General features: G+C 40.3%; 2 long non-coding RNA genes across 2 annotated transcripts; both read left to right on the forward strand.

The window, feature by feature from the left end:
* Nucleotides 1-2,394: 2,394 nt before the first annotated feature.
* Nucleotides 2,395-4,353, forward strand: LOC113029542 (uncharacterized). Its single transcript, XR_003273437.1, has 3 exons — nucleotides 2,395-2,455; nucleotides 3,506-3,597; nucleotides 4,323-4,353. It is a non-coding gene; the product is annotated as an uncharacterized LOC113029542 (long non-coding RNA).
* A 7-nt stretch (nucleotides 4,354-4,360) lies between these two features.
* On the forward strand, nucleotides 4,361-11,467 carry LOC113029541 (uncharacterized). Its single transcript, XR_003273436.1, has 3 exons — nucleotides 4,361-4,480; nucleotides 10,254-10,311; nucleotides 11,236-11,467. It is a non-coding gene; the product is annotated as an uncharacterized LOC113029541 (long non-coding RNA).
* Nucleotides 11,468-12,097: the final 630 nt, after the last annotated feature.

Here is a 12,097-nt window from a genome sequence, read left to right on the forward strand (position 1 = left end):
CTCCTGGACCCCCTGCAGTTTGCATATAGAGCCAACAGGTCTGTAGATGACGCCATCAACATGGCCCTACACTTCATCCTGCAGCATCTGGACTCCCCAGGAACCTACGCCAGGATCCTGTTTGTGGACTTCAGCTCTGCCTTCAACACCATCCTTCCAGACCATCTCCGAGGCAAGCTTTCCCAGATGAATGTGCCTGATCCCATCTGCCGGTGGATCACTGACTTCCTGACGGACAGGAAGCAGCACGTGAGGCTGGGAAAGAATGTCTCGGACTCTCGGACCATCAGCACCGGCTCCCCTCAGGGCTGTGTTCTTTCTCCTCTGCTCTTCTCCCTGTACACCAACTGCTGCACCTCCACCCACCAGTCTGTCAAGCTAATCAAGTTCGCAGATGACACCACCGTCATTGGGCTCATCTCGGACGGGGACGAGTCTGCCTACAGGAGGGAGGTTGAACGTCTGGTGTCCTGGTGCAGCTACAACAACCTGGTGCTGAATGCCCAGAAGACAGTGGAGATTATTGTGGACTTCAGGAAGCACACAGCTCCACTCCCCCCCATCATCCTGACTGACACCCCCATCACCTCTGTGGACTCATTCCGCTTCCTGGGTACCACCATCACCCAGGACCTGAAGTGGGAGCCCACCATCACCTCCGTCATTAAGAAAGCCCAGCAGAGGATGTACTTCCTGAGGCAGCTGAAGAAATTCAACCTGCCAACACGGACGATGATGCAGTTCTACACTGCAATCATCGAGTCCATCCTCACCTCCTCCATCACCGTGTGGTACGCTGGAGCCACTATCAGGGACAAACAGAGACTGCAGTGTGTTGTGCGCTCTGCTGAGAAGGTGATTGGCTGCAGACTCCCATCTCTGCAGGACCTGTACACCTCCAGGACACTGCGGCGTGCAGCTCGGATCTCAGCTGACCCTTCTCACCCTGGACACAGTCTGTTTGACCTGCTCCCCTCAGGCAGGAGGCTCCGGTCCATTCGCACCAGAACCTCTCGCCATAAGAACAGACAGCCATTGGATCATAATAGAAGTAGAGTGATACATAATAGAGACTGTTGATTTTGCTCACAGAGCTGATTATCTGAATTCAGATCAACAGTTTGTAAAATATTCACAGAGATAACGTTTGTGTCCATGAACATCAACCATTACACTGTTTACATGTCTCATTCATCCATTCATGCAAACACAAGCTTTCATGTTTTATGTAACTGTTGTCATTTTGTTTGTGAATGTAAAAGCCCAACAAGAACATTAGCAACAGCTACAAACTGTGCTCAGATCAGTTTCATGTTCCATGTTGGAACTATGTTCAACTGCATCGTCTCTTTTTAAAGAAACACTTTCAGTTTGACTGTGGGCCACATTTAAAGGTTTCTGGGAAATGAGGTCTGTGTGGAGAGGAAAGGAAATAAGTAAAATGTCTTTATGTTGCTTTTCACAGATAACAATAAAAATCACAAAGAGCTTCACAATACAAAGAATGAGAAAGCAACATATAACAATATCACAATAAAATACAACATAAAAAAATGATTTGAAAGCTTGTCTATATAAAAATGTCTTCAGCTGTTCTTTAAAAGAATCTGAGCATAAAAACAGTGGAAGAGAATTCCACAACCATGGTGCCGCTGCCTGAATACATAAAGCAAACAGAGAATTGGACCCAAGACGGATCCCTGAGGTACCCCACAAGGCAGAACTGTTGATTCGGACATCATTTGATTCATACGAACAGTAAAAGATCTCTCAGATAAATATGACATAAACCATTTTAAAACAACAGCAGTGATCCCAGAGACGTTCTTGAGCCTGTTCATCATGAGACTGATCTACACCCAGAAACAGGCTCATACGCTGGATCTTGTGCTGTCTTTAGGGTTACCGGTCCTAAACATGGAAACCAACACGTTCTCACTCCCAACTCGTCAAATGTGTGACGCATGGTCAGGCTCCCTCTGCTTCACTTATGGACGCGCAGGGTCCTCTCTTTGAATACTATAGAGCTCCCTAAACGTTGCTTATTGACGACAAGGGATTGCCGCGGAAGAGCCTGTTGTCCGTATATTTATATATTTCCGAAATCACATTGTAGTGACGTATACTGAACACAATAAATTATATAATGTAAACAACTACCTGAAAAACAGGTAGAACGATGCTTTTGTATGGTTTATTGCATTTACGGAGGGAGTGATGTATGCTGGGTAATGGCACAGCTAGCGACTGGGTGACTTTATTCACCCGCTTCGGCTGTTATCAGTCCATACAATGGGCGTTATTAGCACAAATCGGTCCCATAGATATGGGCCATCTCCTGCTAGATTGTTCAGAAGGTTGTTCTCATCCATCCAGATGGAGGATCACTAACAGGAGCGTGGAAGACTCCAGAATCCACTCTGGCTGGAACCCGGTGGATATGCAGTGTGTACAGGTAAGACCATTTAAACGGACAGCATTTATAGAATGACTATTAAAAGTCAGCGAGTGTCAGTAATGTTAATGTGGTTATGTTAGTAATACACCGAGTGCTAATATAACAGCTTTAAGATGCATTTGTAGATATTATTACGTGTTTTACCGTCTTTATGGTGCTAGCTTAAAGTTACGGTGTAAACGTTAGCTTATATTGGAGTAAAGCTGTTACTGGTTAAACGATGTTAGCACAGAAATATTAGCTTCTGTCATGACTGATGAAGTTACTAGTTAATAAAGTTTCCAGTAAAGTGATTAATCGCAGCCACAGACTGACAGCAAATATCTCGATTAGCTTCAGTGCATCTGTAATAAATATGTGCAAGTTTCAGTGCTTTGTTTAAACTGTATGATACTTATACTGACCCAGGGTCAGTGTAAAATACAATCCTAGCTGTGTGAACAAAGCCTGGCTCCTTTAATCCTGCATGACAAACCTCAGGATGCAGGTTATTATTACTCTTTCCTGCTGGCACACCTGTCACACCTGAGAGTCAGCTAGAAACGTACAGTGACGTGGACATCATGCAAAGACTGCCAGACTCTGTAATACTGCAAATGATCAGTGACTCAGGTTAACACTAAACTTTAAACGGCACCTCTGTGTCTCTGTGTGCTGAACATCTAGGATTGGGTCAGGCTGCATTGACTGTGGGACTTTAATGTGTTAAAAGCAGGTTGAAGACGGCTCAGAAACATTTGAAGATTAAAATTTAGCATTATGGCTGCTGGTGGTTTGTAAAGCCTCTACTCAGCTGTATTTTTGTTACTAACTTATGTTTGTTGTTGTTTAACACAGATTTCAGAAGAGCAAATATGCTTAATAGTTTAACTAGATTTCATTTGTCAGTGTGGGACTTCATTCATTCTCCACATGATGTTCATTTACAGAAATGTTTCACAGGAACTGATTTCTCCCAAAGGGTGAACTAGTGTGTTTCCATAGATTACCTCTGTATGAATGTACTTCTTAAATGAAGGCAAGTGTTTGTCCTTTTTTGTTCCTCAGGTACAGTACGTGATATCAAGGGCAGGCGGTCAACACTGGGGGAAGACAAGAAGCAGACGTACTTCCAAGAGGGAGCTGCAGTGAGGTCAGAGGTCAGAATCTGAAACACCTCAGGTTTATATTTTAGAGGTTATAAAAAATCAAAATGTATTTATAAAGAAACCTTTAAATAATAGTCATAATTATGATTATTATAAGAAATATCAAACATTTAAGTGGATTTTCTGTTACACATATTGTGTTAGCCCTGCAATAAACTGGCAGCCTGTCTTTGTCCTGTATCAGCTGGGATAGGCTTCATCCTCCCGCAATCCTGAATTGGATGCATTGTATTCCAATTATGTAATCTGATCATTTACAAACTCAAGGTATCTAATCAAAATGTAAGTAATAATTATAAAATGGGAAAGCAGAAATAAGTGTGACATGAATGTAAATGTGTGAGCTGACATAGAGGACAGCTACATGTAGTCTGAAAAACCTTTGTTGTCAAGTTTGCTGGTATATCAGCACGAGATCTTCTTACATAGAAGAGACATTAAAGTCTCTAACTCAGTGAAGCATTATTGGTCCCGTCTGTTTGGATAAATATAGTAAGTTGATGTATGTCCATTTATTGACACATTTCCTTAAGTGCTTATCCAGTTCAGGATCACAGTGGAGCTGCAGCTGGATATGTTCACTAAATAAACCTTACAAAAGTTAACAATAAACCTGCATCCATGTACGTTGTTGTCCACAGGATAAGAAAATCAAACTGGAACACTGTGGAACATGTTAATAAATGTTTGTGTGTTTATGCCTGTGTCTTTCACAGGAGGCGCTGGAAGGTTTCCCTAATAGTTCCTAGTGAATCAAAGCAGAACCATAAAGGTTGCTGGACTGCATGATGGCCTTACCCCTGAGCAGTCATCCTGTTAAAGGAGGAACCAGTTAGAAGCTGTTTTCAAAGTAGCTGAGCAGATTTCATCTCAAGTAAGCGATTAACTGTTTGTTCATCTGTTCTGCCACTTAAAGAGCATTTAAGGACATCTTTTGAGTGTCCAGTTGAATTAATTCTACTGGCTCTCATGGTCATTTGTGATTATGGACATATTTTTCATGTTCATCCAGCTATTTAGTAAATTCTATCTATTTAGTAATATCCGTCAGCTATAAAATGTAATATAAATATAACAATATCTAAATATCTCCTGTCCTTTATGTTTTAATGATGTAAGTCTGTTATCGTGTGTTAAAGATATTCTATTATCAAGTACTCAGATGCAATGAAATATCACTCAGACACTTAGAGCAGTTTTAAACGTGCACGGGTGAGAGACTCAGGGAGAGACTCACACACCTCCTTGGTGCAGTCTGGCTTTATTTATACACATCATGAAGCATACAAAAAAGGAAATATCATCCTTATCTCGTCAAGAACGCAGGTGTGGTTTCTCAAAAACTTTGTGTTTTCTACAAGGTTGTTTCTTACTCTTGGGTGGCGGTTTCCTGCTGCTGACAATTAATGTGAAGGCAAACAGTTTCCGTTATAAAGTAGGGAGCCAGCAATTAAAATATACAGCTGGTTGAGTACAGAAGAGAAATATAAACACTCTTAGCTGATTATTATATGAATAATAAAACCTTTAAAAGCAAAAATATTTTGACATTCCCTCCTGTTGTTTAGATTTCTCACATGACAGTACTGTTAGTTATGTCAGTTCATAACCTCTTGTCTGAACATTTTCGGTTTGAACGTCATGAAACAGTCCTGTGTTCAATTAAACTAAACATTACTGTATGGATCATCTTTCAAAATTTCTTCCATTTGAGACATCATCACAAAAGCATTGATAGAAGTTGTCACCATGTTTGATACCATTTTCTTCAGACAGGGTACTACACATGTTGTGAAAACACATAACAGTAAAAGCAAAAATGCAATTCCAACAAGTCCTTTAATCAGTAGGGACTTCCATGAACCACCTAGTAACCATGTCAACCAATCATCAGTGCTTGTGACATAGTCTTGTTGTTCAGCATCTTTAATCTTTCTCAAGGTGTTCAAAACGTCGGTCATGTTTTGTGAGTGTATGTTGTCTGGGATGTATGTACAACATGTGGTGTCAAACAATACACACAAACCTCCTTTTTCAGCTAGAATCATGTCTAGTGCGACTCTGTGTTGCATCACTACAATGCGTATTGCGTCGATTTCTTCATTTTGCGCTTTGTTGATCTTCATTGAAGCATTTAGGAACAGTCCAAATCGATAGTCAAGTGTCTCGATCCTCAGCATGTTTTTCCCAGCTCCTACCCAAGGGAACAAGGAGTGGAGGACTTTCTGACCATCAGTCCATAGTTTGAAGTTCTTGGGCACATCTGATCCATAGATTGGGTCATGTGGCATTACTTCAGCGACTTCAGCAACTTCACGTTTTGCTCTTGACGTGTGTGTCTCTGCTGTGATCTTGAAGGTGTGGTCTGAAATTAGTACTGGTGCACACAGACTGGTGGAGTTCGGTGGGAGCATGAAGTAGGTTTTAGGCCCGCAGGCCCAAGCGGCTCCCTGGACCCAGAAAGTTCCATTTTTGAAGGTGTTTATTCCTTTGGATTGGGTCAGGTCAAGTGTCTGTGTGCAGTTGCGGTTTCGTCCAAGTTTCCTGTTTCCATCAGAGAAGTTGAAACACATTGGGTGGGTGCTGTATGTCCGGCGGCAAAACTATGGCGAATGATTTGTTTTTTGTGTTGTTGGCTTTGACGTTTACCCAATGTTTTTCGTTGCAGGTGTAGTTCCAGTTCGTCAGATTGTAGGCACAAGGGGTTGTCTGTTCAATTGGGATCCGTCGTTGTGAAAGTGGTTTCGTGACACGTTTAACGTCTGTGTCACTACACCATGGAATTAGGTCTTCTTTCTTTGTGCTTTGACCTTTTAGGGTCAGTCCTGTTGCCATCAAATCTCTGCGTGTGCAATTGCCAGTTGTTGCTTTGTTGAACACACACATCGCTTCGTCAAGTTCAGGTGCCTTTCCATATATTGTTGCGTGTACGGCTGTTGTTGGCATATGTGAACACACATAGCATTCCGTGCTGTTGTCGGTGCGTGTTCTATCATACACATATCTATACCACGCGTTGTTCATCCATGGGTGGTTATGGTCTTGGTTCAGGTCACGCAGATGCGAATTGTCATGTGTCCATCTTTTTTGCAGGTGGTGTTGTTTATTTCCTCTCATCTGGGTGAGTGTTAGTAGGCTCACTAGGAGCGCAATGCTGGTCACTAGGAGGACAAGTGTCTTCATGATGACCAGGCACACCTAGACCTCTGGTGAGTAGACTATTGGCGAGAAGTAAAAAAAAAAGGGCGGGATATACCCAATCAGCCCTTCCCTTCACCAATAGATCACCTAGAAGCCAGGGGAGCCGGCGTCTAAGCGTCTGGATTGTCACTCACTTTTTTACAGTGGCTTTGGTGGATCCAAGATGGTCTTTCTGCTATTTTGCAGGCGGTGGGTGTGGTAAGTAGGACTTGGTATGGGCCCTCCCACCTTGGTGAACTCCAATTCTTTCTCTGGAGTACTTTGATCAGGATCCAATCACCTGGTTGTAACCTGCAAGACACTGGAAAGATATTACTCGGCAGTTTGTTGTTCGGTTTTTAGTACATCAAGTGGTATTTGTAGGCAGTAGTTGGTTTCTAGTAGCTCTGCCGATTGTTGTGCAGCCTGTTTTGCTGCTTCTTCTGCAAAATTATTTCCTTTTGTGACAATATAATTGTCTTTTTGATGTGCTGCACATGTGCAAAGTGCCAATTGTTTTGGCAAGGTGATCACTTCCAGCAAGATTTTTTTTTTCTTCTCTATAGATGCTACATTACATTCTCACTTAAGGCATTTTTAGATAATTTCTAGTTTTTCAAAGAATTCACACATCTCACACATCTTACATATTTCAAACTTTGAAATTAGGGTTTTATATATATATTTAAACTTTGAATGGCTCACAATTCTAAAACTGGGCGTTTGTAAATCATATGCCTAATCACTATATGTCACTGTGATCCACAAGTATGGTCACAAATTTGTTTCCAAATCAACAAAATAAAATAATCAAACAAAACCGAAAACATACATGAGTCAGGACCCAAAAAGAAAAAATGCTGCTACTGAAACAGAGCAGACGTGTGAGGGAAAACTGAGCTCACAGACAGCTGCATGTGTTGGCTTTTATGCAGTTTTTGCTCTAAAAACAAATAAATAAAAATAAAAGAAAATGTGTAACATGCTCATCAACTTAGCGGTGTCCACATATTTAATTCAGCTTCACAATCCTGTAACTTTAGCTGTTGTCTACAGGGTTTGGCTTATTAGTTGTTACTATAGATGTGCTCTATATCTCAGTAATATTTTATCCAGGGTAAATGACAGGTTTTCAAGCATGTCAGGTGCCTCTATGCACCTAAGTAGTTTAGATATTTCCTTTATTTTCTTCATCTCCTATGTCATTATACTGAGTTTGAGCAAACCTTAAGCTTGATGCAGACTACTTCATAACAATTGTCCATCTCACATCATACCTGACTAGGTTACTTCTTATTATTATCATCTTTTTCTTTCCATATAATAACAACAGTATATTACAACATTTTATCAGTGTATATAAAAGTGTATATTACTATACTACTACTGAGCCAATTTAATAGTTGGGATCATCTTACTCAGCAAACAGATAACTTAGAATTCATCCAATCTGTACAAATTTGCTTCTTCTCTGAACAGGTTTGTGCCTACTTTTTAGACTGGTCTTCTGTTTGCCTCATCTCAGATCCAACCTTCGGTCACTTTCATTCTCTCTGTTGCATGTCGAACCAAGCAATTTATTATTATATATTTTATATTTTATTTTGTGTCCATCAAGGGCTTCGGGTGATCTGCAGCTTCACCTTTTCCCAAGCTGGAGACATTTACCTTTTCACACACTTTCCTTGGCTGACCAATGACACAGCCTTAATGTACCTTATGCATCTCTCTATTTTATTTAAAAGGTTTTTGTGTGAATTATTTCCTTTTATTTATTTTATACGTTCTGGGCATGAACGTCTTGCCAACTATGTTTCATTGTTAATATAAGTTTACAGGTTGTTATCCTTCCTATTATTAGTTTCAGTACATTAAAAATACGTTCTAATGTAATTTTGTCTTTATTTATTTTATTTTTGTACTTCTTATATTTATATCTATTCGTTGAGGTCTGTTTCCAACCTTTTTAAACTACTTTGATCTCTAGTTTTCACTTATTAAGGGTTTTATCAGTCACTGCAGTTTGTCCGGCGCCTGGACATTTTTCTCTAGCCACTGCTCGTCAGCAGTGAGTTTTGTTGATTTATTACCTATTTTTCTTTCTTATTATTTTTTATTAGTTCATAGATATATTTACGTTTACACACACACATACACACCCTTGGTGCTTTCTCTGGCACGAGGAATGGGAGAGGCTATTGACACGGCCTTCTACTTTCAAGCTAGCCTTGAAAGCGGTGTCAATTTTATGTGATGAAACACAACCTTTTCCCGTTCCACCAGAACTCGAGCAACCAACGGTAAACAATTTGGTGGAGTAGTTCAGCCTTCTTAATGTGCTGTAAAATCAACTTACTCCACCAACAAAACAGTAAAACAAAAGATCATACGCGTAATGAGTATTATTCTGGGCAACTCTGTGTCTTTCTACATTTATTTGCTCCGAGCCCTTTTTCAGGCGAGCTGCGTAACTTTTCTACCAGTCCTTTTTCAGACGAGAATGTTACTAAGCTGTCATATTTTGACGGGAAACTATTTTATGTACAGACCACAGGTTGCCTCAGTCGTTTTGCGCAAGATGTGAGTGAGTGCTAAATATTCACCTGAGTTATTGTGTGGTTGCTTTGGTTTCCTTCATCAACCCCTGAAGTCGTGGACCTCTTATAAGAACGCTGGCCAAAACCCGAACGTCACGTCTCTGGACTTTATCCTCTGCCTGGAGAGGAGTTGACAGCGTGGGCTTCTCACGACGTCAGGACTTGATGAAGGTTTCCTATTGGAGCATTGAAAAAATATCAATGTCCATCCGGCTCAGAAGGACCAATTAAATGTTAAAGATATTCTATTTTAACAAGTACTCAGATGCAATGAAATATCACTCAGACACTTAGAGCAGTTTTAAACGTGCACGGGTGAGAGACTCAGGGAGAGACTCACACACCTCCTTGGTGCAGTCTGGCTTTATTTATACACATCATGAAGCATACAAAAAAGGAAATATCATCCTTATCTTGTCAAGAACGCAGGTGTGGTTTCTCAAAAACTTTGTGTTTTCTACAAGGTTGTTTCTTACTCTTGGGTGGCGTTTTCCTGCTGCTGACAATTAATGTGAAGGCAAACAGTGACAATGTGAAGGCAAAAGAGTGATTATGTGAAAGCAAACAGTTTCCGTTATAAAGTAGGGAGCCAGCAATTAAAATATACAGCTGGTTGAGTACAGAAGAGAAATATAAACACTCTTAGCTGATTATTATATGAATAATAAAACCTTTAAAAACAAAAATACTCTGACATCGTGTTACATTAGCATTCCTCACATATCAATGAGATGCTGTACAGTACAATCCTACTGACACAGCAGAGGGATAACGACGGCTATTCAACATCGTTACACGACACATTCGAGCTGCATGACGCAGACAAAGTGACTAAATCATCTTTTTTGTGGTTTATTGTCTTCAAACCAGCAGACAAAGCTGATGGCAGAAGATGTCAGAGAAGAACTTCAGGCCGTGGACTGAAAAGGTCTTTTTTTCTTGTTATCAAAGACATTTGGAGTGACGGCTTCTACAACTGGTTGTGCTAAAGTAAAGCTTACAGTCTAAGAAGTCACAGTGTTGATGTTCAGCACAAAGAGAAAAGCTCACTTGTTTGAATTTATTTACAATCATAGTTTTATAAATTCTGACTGTAAAGAGCTTTTACAGCTTTGATATGGTTTGACACTCGATATCAGGTTTAATTTAAAGGTTTCTGTTTCCCAATGAGCCATTTACACTGATCAGTGTCAGTTTAACTGTAACACATTCATTATTTAGATTCAACAGAGAAATAACTGAATGTAAAAAATGGCAGCCCTCAGGCCAGGTTTATAGAGATACATGCATGCATTATGAAATTTGTGTATCCCAGATAATTGTTATTCATCTAGTCATGGCAGACCTACCTCTTCCTCCCAAGTTAACTGCAACCCAAAAGAACTAGTGGGGCTATTTACACACTCACAACCAGTGTGGGGTAAAAAGAGCCACCAAAAAGCTGTCAGCCACAGATGTGCTAGAAGAGTTAGAAACTCTACTTATGGAGAAACTTTCTAAGTCTAACAGGGGACAGGTAGTCCTGCCCAAATAACATGATATAACCCCACATACAGCCCAGCCATAAAGTGAACCAAGTCATTTAGTTAAAGACAGCATGGAACCAAATGCATGTAACCAGCCTGCATCAACCTGACATTTCTTCCTCCTGAATTAAATGAATGAATGGATGAAAGTTAAATGACTACAAACCTAAAGCCACTAGTTCCCACACTGGAGCTCCCTGACACTGTGTGTTAACCGTATTTAGCTTGTATCAACAGTTGTAACAGGCTAAGCCACCTGAGACACTGCATTGAATTTGTTCCTGTCTTAATGGTTTCAGCTCAGATGTTCTGCTTTTTCCTTTCAGTAGATCAAAGCAGCTCGTGCTCCTTCTGCTTCCAATTTAGAAGAAGAAGAAGAAGGCGAAGGCTTCAGCAAAGTGGCGTTCATGGTCTCAGTGAACAGTCACGGTCACACACTGCATGTGGTTTTAAAAGCAACATGTCTGTTCACCACAACGATCGAGATGTGTAATATTAATGCAGCTACGATTTGTTCTTGAACATCAGTTCTGTTTTCTACTTTGATGACCAAAAAAGTGTTGTTTTCAGATTCTTTCTTTTACATCTATAAACCACCTGTTCATTTTTTTTATTACAATTAGTTTCACATGAATGTTAGTGTTTCCTTTATGATCTTTTAATGCTTACACTACACTGTACACATTAGAGACATTTCTGTTTCCTGTTTCTGTTGACTCAGAGTTGTGAAATGTTCTTTTATTTGATGCACAATATGAAGCTCATAATTTTCTTACAAATAAAACTCTGATGACAAACATGAACAGCTGTGCTTATTTCTGAGTTTTTGAATGTGTTCATATTTAGACAGTGTGCATCTGTCTGCTGAAACTGTGATGGTGAACCTGAGGTGATGGTCAACAGAAGGCAAATATATATCAGTATAAAACAATATTGAAGTAATGTCTTTACCCCCTGCAGCGTGTGGACGCAATCACCTTATTCACTGTAGTAAACATGCACCGCTAGCTCACGTGACTGACTGTCTCCATGGTTACATCGTATATTATTAGCTATGTAAACAGCTTCCAAAGATACCGCCACAGCTCTCTGCAGCTGTAACACTTTCACACTTTGCAAATCATTTCACGTGTTTGATAGTTATGAAGACAGAATATGTTTTTAAGGTCATGCTAGGCGGTTGCTATG

This window comes from Astatotilapia calliptera, chromosome 9, assembly GCF_900246225.1.
Source record: "Astatotilapia calliptera chromosome 9, fAstCal1.2, whole genome shotgun sequence".
NCBI lineage: Eukaryota > Metazoa > Chordata > Actinopteri > Cichliformes > Cichlidae > Astatotilapia > Astatotilapia calliptera.